Source organism: Aythya ferina (assembly GCF_964211825.1).
Source record: "Aythya ferina genome assembly, chromosome: 17".
Lineage (NCBI taxonomy): Eukaryota > Metazoa > Chordata > Aves > Anseriformes > Anatidae > Aythya > Aythya ferina.
Genome location: NC_140316.1, coordinates 9770578 through 9781572, shown reverse-complemented (window position 1 = coordinate 9781572; position 10995 = coordinate 9770578).

The following is a 10995-nucleotide window of genomic DNA, read 5'->3' as shown; positions in this document are numbered from 1 at the left end:
CCCTCTGACAACTCCACTGCTGGACAAGGTTGGGATTCCTGGAGCTGTATGGTCTCCATGAACACCCTGTCCCTCTCTTGATCATCTTCTCAGATGCTTCACAACATGCTGACTTCCTCTTGTAACTCCCTTACCTGACAGCACAGCTCATGGACAACAGCACGCCTTCTACAGGAGGGCTGACTCAGTCCAGGCCTCCCGAAGAGGTCCCGGGCACTGAGACCAGAAGAAACACCTCTGTTGTCAGGAGTCTGTCTGGGTTGAGACCTTTGACACAGCTGATGCTGTGATTCCAGCAGCTGCTGGGGAATATGCTCTCTGGTGCGTCATGGCCATATCTGAGGAAGAATGTGCTACAAGGACTGGAAACAAAGGTGACCTCTTGCACCCTTCTGCACAAGCCATTGCCTCTGATTGTTGTGCTCTGAGTCTGGCTCTTATATGGGCCTCTTCTGGCACTGACTCACAGGGTGTTTGAACCACTCAGTCAAGTCAACTGAATCCACCTCTGATCAGAAGACTGGCAATAATCACCTCTAGTTCTCAGCAGACCCTACCTACAACCTCCACCAAGATCCTCAGAAATTCTAACCAGAGCCTGGACGCTGCTGTGTAAAGTGCTGCATCTGTTTGCTGCCTCTGTTTGCTGTGCTTAAGAAAGGGCTGCCAAAGGATGAGAGCTACCCGAAGTTCTCCACTGTGAGCACTATTTCATGGCAGCCCTAGGTGGGGTGCTGTTGGACCGGGGCGCTGGCTAGGGTTAGGGTCTGTAGAGAGCGAAAGTGCAGCCTTCCTCTGTGAATGGGTTTGGGAAAGGGCTGCCAAGGGATGTTGAGTTCTTGGTCCCAGTCTTAATATCTGTATTCAAAAGGATCTTTACAAGTAGCGAATTTGAGTATCAGACAAAAGACAGCGGCAGGAGAGGACGCGTGTGCCGTTCCTCTGTCACAAGAGATCGCGGCAGCCGCCTGCTCTGGGGCCGCTCCCAGAGCCATCCGGGAGGTGTCGCCGCAGACCAAGGCTGGGGAGTGCCGGGGAGCAGGAGGCGCCAGGAGCCTCCACGGGTCACTCGTGAAAAGTTTGTTGCGCTGCTGCGGTGTGACAGGGGCTTCTCTGCTGCCCCGGGGGTTGTCTTTTGCCTATGTTTGAAAACCTGGTTTCTAAAAGCAGAGCTGTGGAGCAACTGAATTTTAGATGCCAGAACTAGCTGATCTGCGGTGCTGCCTTTCTAGTGCTCTCTGACAGCAGCGAGGTGAAGTTCCATGTGTAAATCTTTCTTTTGTACATTCAAAGTCGTTAGCGCAACTGAAGTGCATATGGGATCTTAGCTTCAAGCCTGTGGGCCAGCGCTGGAAGTGTGGGTCTCTACCTGTGGGCTGCTGAACCTGCTGCCAGCTGGGATGCCTTGTGTGGCATCCTTTGTGTTAAAGCTTCAGAAACTTTGAAATATGGAGGGACTTTGCGCTCGGTCTGGTAAGGGATTGAATTTCTGCATGCAGAAGAGACTTGATATAATTTTACATTAAAGCAGATGCAAAATTAAGGAACTCTTCCACTGAGGACACAGTTACCTTAGAATTGTGGGACCACATCATGAGCAGAAGGTAGTACTGCGTGTTTTGTGGAGGATCTCTGTAATTCCAGGGTTTTAATGAGTGCCGTGACACTTAAATAAAAAAATTACGTATCACTTCTATTTGTTGCTATTAATGCTATTCATTTATTTTACTTGTGGCATCCAGCACAATGGGTTCTTAGGGCTTGCTTGTTCTGTGACATTTTCAAAGTGCAAACCAGGCAACAGCAAGTAACCTTGAGTAGAGGTGTTTTAAAATCATGCACATCAGATCAAGAGGTTTTTCTATACATCTCTTTGATGCAGGCATCACAATGGTGATGCAGACAATGAATATTTAAACCTGAAGTTTTAAACATGCTTTACATCCCAAACAGTAATTATAGGCTGCTGATACATAGGAATAGGCATAAATAGGAAGAGACAAATATAGCTGAGATAGGAAATGATTATCCCCTGCCTGAAGTTAAACTCTATATAGGAATACTGAATATGGAGGAACTGTCTGTGATGCTTTCAGAAAAAGGAAATATCCTAGACTCTGAAGACTAAGAGAAAGGTAAATTGGAAAAAAAAAAAAAAAAAAAAAAAAAAAGTCAGTCACTCTAAACCTTTGAAGTTCCCAGTAGGAAACGTACCTGAACCACTTCACAAGTAGGAAGTCAATCCTCCAAGAGAAAATGGATAGGGATGCTTTGCACCCTGCACAGGCCCTGTCTGTGGGTTTACTTATGTGCTACTCACTGGAATCTCATGGAAATATCTAACTTGGTATGATCAACCTTGTCCCACTCCTTGGAGTGTCCTTTCAGTCAGAAAGAAGACTTTTCAGTCCTCTCTCATGAAAAGAGAAGGCAGAGAGCATTGCTGAGGTCTTTGCACATAGGCAGCAAGTACACAAGCAGGTGTGCTTGTATAGACCCTGATAGCTGGTTCTGTACCACAACTATTCCTGATGTGCAGTCTGGTTGTCTTATTTCCTGATCTTATCTCAAGCAACATAGCAAAGGCATATAAGGTTTTCCACCAATATTTTAACTGCATTTCAGTCCTTGACACCAATTGGTGGCCCCACTGACACATCAAAGCTGATAAAACTCCTTGTTTGCTCTTCTCAGATTTTCTCCCATTTCTTTCTGGATGTACTACTCAGGAGTTCTCCTGGGTGTTTTGCTTGTTTTTTTTTTTAGCTCTCTGAGGCTTCTGTTAACCTTGCCCCCCTTGTTTTCTCACTTAAGAATTTAAGTACATAGCTCAGGCAGGTACTTGCCTCACTTTAAGGCCAAGGGCTATTTAATGATTTGGGTTTATACAAATCACACCGCCTGCCTGCCTAAGGAGTTAAGTGCCTGTGATACATGGTAAAAGCACAAATTCTTCTGTTAGAAACAGGTTTGTGTTTAAAAAAAAAAAAGACTAACGTATGCCCAGCGTTTTCCTCTGCGATGGCCATACAAAAGCTGTCCAGCCCAAATAAGCCAGCTCCAGGCTGTCAAAGCTTTCCTTCTCCTTTCGAACAACTGTCCTTACAGTGTGTTTGTATATGGAGGAGTGGCGGTCTTAGTTTCTGCTTCAAAACTTTGTTAGATTCAACAGTGAGGGACAGGAGTAATGGAGTTCCAAGCTGTTTTGTCTCCAGCTACTTGGATCCTAGTGAATTTTTACATATTAGAGTTTTCCTAAGATTCTCATGGCCAGTGTACTTGAGTTCTTGAAATAGGACTGAATGGTTACTGCCTCTCACTCAGGTTTCAAAACCTGGCTTGCACTTTTTTTTTTTTTTTTTTACATCGTGTCCTAGGGGAAGATGCCCTAGAAATGGACCAGATACATAAGTTGCAACGCTCATGACCAAATGAGGTGAATATTTGCAAGCAACCAATATAATTTCTCTTGGCAGTAAATGATCCTCTTACCAGTCAGATGCTGAAGTATCTGCACTGATGAAAGCCTCACTTTGCACTTTCACTAGGTTTTGCAGGATTCCTCTGTATGTACCTCAAGAGTTAGGTGTCCAGCCTGTGTGCTGGGGCTCCAGCTTTCTTTTGTGCTTCGACTTGTGGTCCTTCTGCATCACAGGACTATATACAAGCTTGCATCTGTGGGAGGACTTTGGGAAGGGAAAGATAAGGGTTGACCTAGTTGTGGGACAATGAAGTTGTTCCAGTGGTCTACTCCTGACATGAAACCTGGAGCTATGATGCCCTGAACAGGACCAGCCCATTAGGAAGTGTTATTCCCATGGGGGGCAGGAGGGAAGGGGAACTTAAAGTCATCCCTTCCCTTGCAAAATTTAGAACTTGATCCTTTTTGTTAGTTCAGTTATTTTTAATGAAGCAATAAGTCTGTTAATACTACTGGCAGGAAACAAAAAGGCTCAATTTAAAAAGTACAGGTACAAGAGTAGAGATCTGGTAGAGCTGCACTTAAACCTGAACATTTAGAAGAAAAATATATAACAAGATATAAAGGTAAATACTGTGTACCCTTTTGACAACTTCAGAACAGTGTTGACCAGCTGCAGCATCCAACACACACAAAAAATATATCCAAAGGTCACATTTTCAGCTTCTCAGAGCACTTGAATCTAGGGCAAGTGTTATGGGGACAGATCCAGGTCTGCTACTCTGCATGGCATTCTTCCTTTTGTGCATCACCATGGTAAACAGTTAGGGTTGCCAGGAGCTTGGATGCATTGTTTGTCTCACTCCCTCATCCGCTCTCCCCCTCCTTCACCAAATGCTTTCTCAGTGATTAGTTACTGAGTAGAAGGGGCTCCAGTTACCATGCAGCCTGCCATCTCTCCTCATTTTATTGGAACTAATATCCCACCTGCGATGATAAGGTTTAAACTTGTTTAATCTCCCAGCTTAGCTGTGGCGTTTTAATATTTTTAAAATGGTTGTTTCAGAAAAAGGGGGATTTAAACAGGTTTTGAATAAATAATAAAAGCCCTTCTCGCAGGTTGCAATGCAGGCCGGGAGGCATGAACCATTTTCATCAGGTCAGATTTCACGTTGGGTTATCCCAAGGTGGCCTGACTTTGTGGCTACGGATTTACAATGAAACAGTCAGATGCAAAGCAGTTTATGGAGGAGAAACTGCTTTAATAATGCATTTCCTGCTCAGCAAACAGCAGATACAATGACATTCTTAGGCAATGGGAAAGGGAACAAAATCTCTCAGAAAAGGAACCAGTTTCTCCCAGGAGTTTAATAACTTTTTTCCTCCTACAGCTTATTTGGGGAGATAAATGTTGACTTGAGAGACATCAGAATGCACAGCTTCCAGGTGAGAAGTGAGAGAGAGGTTTGTAACATCTTGGGCCTGGTGAACTGGAGCCCTATCTGCATTGTTTCAAATTTAGGGGGAAGTGAAATAAGTTCTCATTTCATGGGGAAGTTTCACTGGCATAAACAGAAGACTCCCTCTGTGGAGTATGCTGGATAAAATACACTGTGCCGCTGCGCAGAACACCTTGGTCTGTTTCCCACTCTATGTTCTCTGGATTGGGAGTGCTGTGTTCCTCCCTTGGAGGAAGAAGGCTTTGGTTGTGCTCTGAAGACAGAAGCAATAATACCAGAAGAGTCTTGTCCTCTTAGCCCAAGCCACTAGTATGCAATACAGGTTTACAGAAGCATGTGTGCGATTGGGGCTGTAAAGCCTGTAAAACTAGGCAAGACTTTTATAGCTTTGTTTGAGGCAGTTCCCACTTCTTCTGCATACTTGGGCACAATTTTTTGTTGATGAGTTAGTCTTGTCACTGCACATGGGCCCCTCATTAAACTTCTTGAGAAGAGGACACACAAGTCATATTAAGGTAGTGATCAGGGCATTGAAGAGGATAAAATTTTCTTTGGTGCATAAAACCTACTCCTACGTGGCTTAAAATACCTTTGAGCTCCTATGGGAAGCTTTTATGGACAAAACAGCAAATAAGAGCAATTTACTTCACAGCATATAATCATATTTCCAGCATTTGTACCTACTCAACATAAACAACCACAGGGCAAAAACATGTAAAATCCAGATGAGACTGGGTAAGTAGATAACACTAACAAAGTGCCTCCAATGCACCTTCTATTTGAGGGGAAAGCGGCTGTTTCAGCATACTTTCAAAAGCACTATTTTAGTTTTGCATTGGCTTGAAATAGTGAAGTATTATTCCCATCTTTTTTAGCAATGCCACAGAAGTCAAGTAATGACTTGCTAAATAAACTGTTAAAACATTGTAAAAAGCCCTGTGGGCAGAACCTAAATACCCTGAACTGAAGTTGTCTGCCTCAACATAAAAGCATCCTTCCTCACCAAAACCAAACAAAACCCACACCTGAATTCTTTATGGAAAAGATGTGGTACTGCAGGCTGAAGGGGGTATATAAAATGGGAAAGATACTTTTTTTTTAAAAAAAAAAAAAAGTGGGACAACAGTAAAATTGTGACCCATTTGTGTACTAAAACAAAAGGAGGGAAAAGAGCTGAACAGAATGTCAATGAAAAACATGCAGTTTACTTTGAGGATCATAAAATATGAAGAAGAGGATTAGAACATGAATGTGAGGGTGGAACTTGAACTGCAGGTCAAACAACTAAGCTCCCAGAGACTCAGAATTACGTAAGAGAAATATCTGTTTCTTTGGTCATCTCACATTCATGGAAGAAGTAATTTCCTCAAGTGGCCTGTGCTGACCAAAGAACTTGTTTTTCAGTTCTTTGCAAGTTTTATATATATATATATATTTATTTTTTTTTTACAGGAAAGCAAACCAAAAACCCAGATGGGCAAGCATATAGAAAGTTGGAAGCTTACGTGTTTAAGAGTGAGTTGTAGCCTAATTTCAGTAAAAGAAACATCCAGCTAAGGGATATAGAGTATTTAGCTGCAACTTCATGAAGACAGTTCCCAGTGCAGGACAGCTCTGCAGTTGGTCTGTTGCTAGATATCTATTTAAATGCTTACCAGCTCCATTAATCACCATAATGCAAAGAACTGTACCTTATTTATTAGATGTGATGCTTCAAAACTTTTCTAATGCAAAATTTCAGGCAAGTCACAGGCTGCTAAAGGGCCTCAGTTTTTCTACCAATAATGGTTTTTCAGCTCACATCTGTTCTTCCACAGGATTTTATATTGAATTTTCAGAGTTTACTGATTACAATTACTTAGTTTCAGGCATATAAAGAAATTATTTTAATATATAAAGTTATTATAGTGGGATAATGAGTTTAATGAGTTCAGAAACGGACCACACCTCTCAGTGCTTTGTACCATTCTGTGCACCTGCTTAAATGAGCCATATTCCAACCCATTTCATGACCTTTTGCCCCTTTTGACACTTAGTAGTGCCAAGCAAGATTTTAGTCTTTGTTCTTCTTAGCTCACTTTGTCCAGAAGAAAACTTAATCAACTGATGTTCCAAGAAAATAAGCTGCTCTCCTGTATCTGGCCTTAGCTTTACTACATAGAGGAGGAACCTTGGTGCAGAAGAAAGAGCAGTAAGCTTAACACCAGCAAGAACAATTTTTACAAGCAGCAGAAAGTCCTCCCCTTTCTCTGCAAGGGGTACTTAAGTCCACAAAGATGGGTGACACCAAAGGTCTTTAACAAAAGAGGGAAAGCAACTTGCAGGACCGTCAGTCCATGTCAGGCCCTCATTGCCCTTGAAGACTCGTGTACACTCTGAGGTTCAGTTAAATAATGCTAACAACCATGTTTTATGTGATGGGGAGAACACCTGATGAGCAAACTTCCTGGTCATGTAAGATGGTAAGGTCTGAAAATGCCATCCCTGAATGTTTTGGTTTTTGCTTAAATGAATCCCTGCAATGGCTGCAGATAAATTTTGCAACACAGCATCACTGCAGGACAACAGTGGGGGAACCTCACTTTTGATATCTGCCATACTCACCTTTGGTTTCATGGGGATAGTTTTTGTCTTAACTCCAACAAGCAAGGGCTGTACACCAAGGAAATGGTCCTGCATACAAAATACAGTTGGCTGGTGAAAAAAGAACACAGCAATTACACTTCCTGGAAATGTAAAAGAAAAGGCCTATTCCATGCATGCCAAACCCCTAGATATAAGAGCGTTCTTGTGGGGCTGGAGGGGGTGAATTCATGCATATAAATTCACCACACCTAGTACCTTTACTGCTTAGACACCACTGCCACCCTTGATTAAGCAAGAGAGGACTGAGAAGTCATTTGTCCAATATATCACAAGTTACTGACAGAATGAGAAACACAACTCCATTTTGATCCTTCTTCCCTTGGTACTCCTTAACACAGTGCCTTTTATGTTAGGCTGTAAGGGTGATGCTTAATGCTCTACATAGAGGAAATTGGCAACAAGTAACACTGAATAACCTGTTGGAATTTATTTGGGTGTTGTTTTCTTTCCCATTGAAACTGAAAATCTGGTGGATGCAGATCTAGCTGCAGAACATAGGGGTCAATTAAACTTGTAGCAATTGGAATCCTTACAACCTGGCTCTAGAATGCTGCCAGGCTAGTTTGTAAAGAATTTAGTGAAGGAGCCAGCAACTGAACGTCCCTCAAAACAGGGAAGCAGCAAGCCCAAAGGAAACAGCCATTTGTAAAGCAATAATTATTCTTAAAAAAATAAAAAGAAAAATGGAAGGTCAGCAGGGGAAAGCAGTGTCTATGAGGTGATAAATTGCCAGCTCTGTTCAGTGAAGCATTATAGTAGACTTTCTTTGGTAATGAATCTGATTCAGCAACATCCTATGCCACGGCAAGACACCCCTTTCGGTTATGCTGATGAACTGTTGTGGGGCAGCAGTATAAGCTGAATCACTGAAATAACCCCCATAAAGGTTACTTTCAGCCAGAAAAATTTATCTGCTTCAGCTGACCATCCAGTCCCATGAACCATTGTACTCCTATAAGTAACTAGGAGCGGTGGGATAGAGAAAGCTAGGGAAAGACCTATCCTTTTCAGATTTTAGGAATTCAATCTGCAAATCTCATACTGGAAATCCTACTTGCAAAAAGATCTTGTTGACTTCAAACATTCCCCCAAGAATGCAATTTGTAACAAAAATGGCAAAGACTTAAGCTTCTGCATCAGAGCACTTTTCTTTCCAGGCTTCATATTTAAAAATGTTATGAACTAAATTATGTCTTTTCCAGATAAAACTAGCCTATTGTCCTACCTGTCACAGCCTCTTGCATTACATTTGTGAAGAAAGCGGCTAGCTTTTCCCTGCCAGCCCCCGGTGTCCTCAGGTGCAGGACATGCATATAATTTGCTCTTGTACCTCAATCAGTGAGCAAGCAGAAAAATAGAGGAAATTAATTTCTCTCATTCCTTTTCCCTCTGTCCTATTTTATTCAAGAGCCTTTTAAAAATGTTGCTTACTATATGATTATGCACAACAGGGGTTTGTAACAACCTCATCTTAACTCAACTACCTCTGCCCTTGCTGTGGAATGATTGGTTGCCTTGGCAATCTTCTCCATGCGGTGCTCAGGAGCTACAATTATAGTGCTCTTCTCAGTAGTGATCCTCTTAGTTCCTTTTCTTAGAAGTTCATGACAAGGAGATACAAAAAGATAGATATAATGGATTTTATTGCCCCAGCCTTCTCTCTCCCCAGTCCCTGAAGAAAGCAAATCTGCACTATCTAAACCTATTTGCTCTGTAATAAAGAGAAAAATCTGTTTGTGTAGGATGAAGTACTGCATTAGTCGAATGTCATAACCAGATAAATTAAGCCACCTGAGGTGGTAACTCTGAGTCCCATATAAACCCTGAGGACTAGAGCAAGGGCCTCTTGGGCCATTCTATGTTAAAAGTAACTGTGAAGGAAGCACTGTCTTGTTTTGTGTCACAAAGACTTCAGATCAAGTGTGTTTAATCTGCAAGTAAAATGATCATGATTTTAACTGCTGTCTCTGCAAACCTGGGAGTGCTGTTTAAGCAGTGGTTTATACTGAAATGGGAGGGCCTGTTGCCTCAACTCCTTATTGATTTAGGCAATTTATAGATCAAATCTTGTGGTAAACTACAGCAGTTGCATTTTCCCTATGTACAGTAGTGATGGACAAAAGTAAAATGTTAGCTCTGTGACATTAGAAAGAGATACTGAGATCCAGTTCACTTTCTTGACTTTACTAGCTCTGATGGGTGACCACGGTGGTGTGTTCTGTTTTGTTTTTAAAAAAAAAAAGACAAACCACTTTTGTTCCAGAGAGAAGTCAAGCAGACTTCTCTCACATAGTGGTTGCTATTTTAGAGAGAATCCTGAGGACAGAAATGAGGTTAATTGTATTTCTGCTCTCTGTAAGCAGTGGATGGATGCACAAAAGGGTCATACGTTGTTTAAATCTACACGCTGAAATGTAGATTGCATGCTTATCTTTGTAGATAGCGTGAGTACCTGAAAGAAAAACTCCTTGGGAAGAGAGAGAAAAAAAATGTTTTTCTTACTGTTGAGAAGGGAAGGCTATCACAGTGAAGTTGTTCTCACCATGTGCAAACTGTGGGGCTTCATAACAGAAGGACCTAATTGCAGCTGGCATTTTGGACATTTTCAGTGCCTGTGCCAGTGGGCACTTGGCTGATGAGTGACATTGCTTCTGACACAGGCAACGTGAAAGCTGCAGAAGAGACTAAAATGATGTAGTGCTGGTTCAACAATTAAGAGTCTAAAAAATTAAGCAGCCCTAAAGCTTAAACAGTTCAGTTCTTCTAACTGCTAAAACAAGTTTTTAAAAGGAGCATAGGTTTGCGATTTTGTACACGTGGGTCTTCCCTCTCTCTTCCCCCCCACCCTGCTGACAAATGGGACAAGAAATGCTGCTTTGAACCAAGACAGCAGTCACCAGCCACCTCGGCTGAGTTTCAGTTAATTAAAGGCTTCATTTTCAAATGCTGCTCAGATTTAGAAAAGAGTGAGAAATGCCATGTCTGAGGCCCATGAGAGCAGTATTCACAAACGTAATCACTAATGCTGAATGCTTCCACGCATACCACAAATACTTGGCATCTACAAAACAAATTCAAATCTGACTTGGAAAAACAAAACTGCACTGACAATAAAAATTCTTGCTTACTCAGTTGAGAAGCAACATAAAGAATAAGGCTACCAGTAAGAACCACTTCTTCATGTAGTAAGTGCTCTTTCAGTGCATTTTTGAAGGGTCTCTGTTCTCAAATGGGTGTGCAGGTTTGGGGAAGGAAGGTGGCAAGCTGTTTTCTACAGAACTAGAATGCACTGATCACTCTCAAACGAACTTTGACTGGGAGAATTCACAAGTCGCACTACCCTCTCACTATTTTTAGGTAGGCCAGGTGCCTACAAGTGAGAGTGCCAATGTGAGGTCTGCAATAGTCACACCTCACATGGAAATGCATCAAGTGAATCAAGGTTGCAAAGACTTCTATAAATCAGAG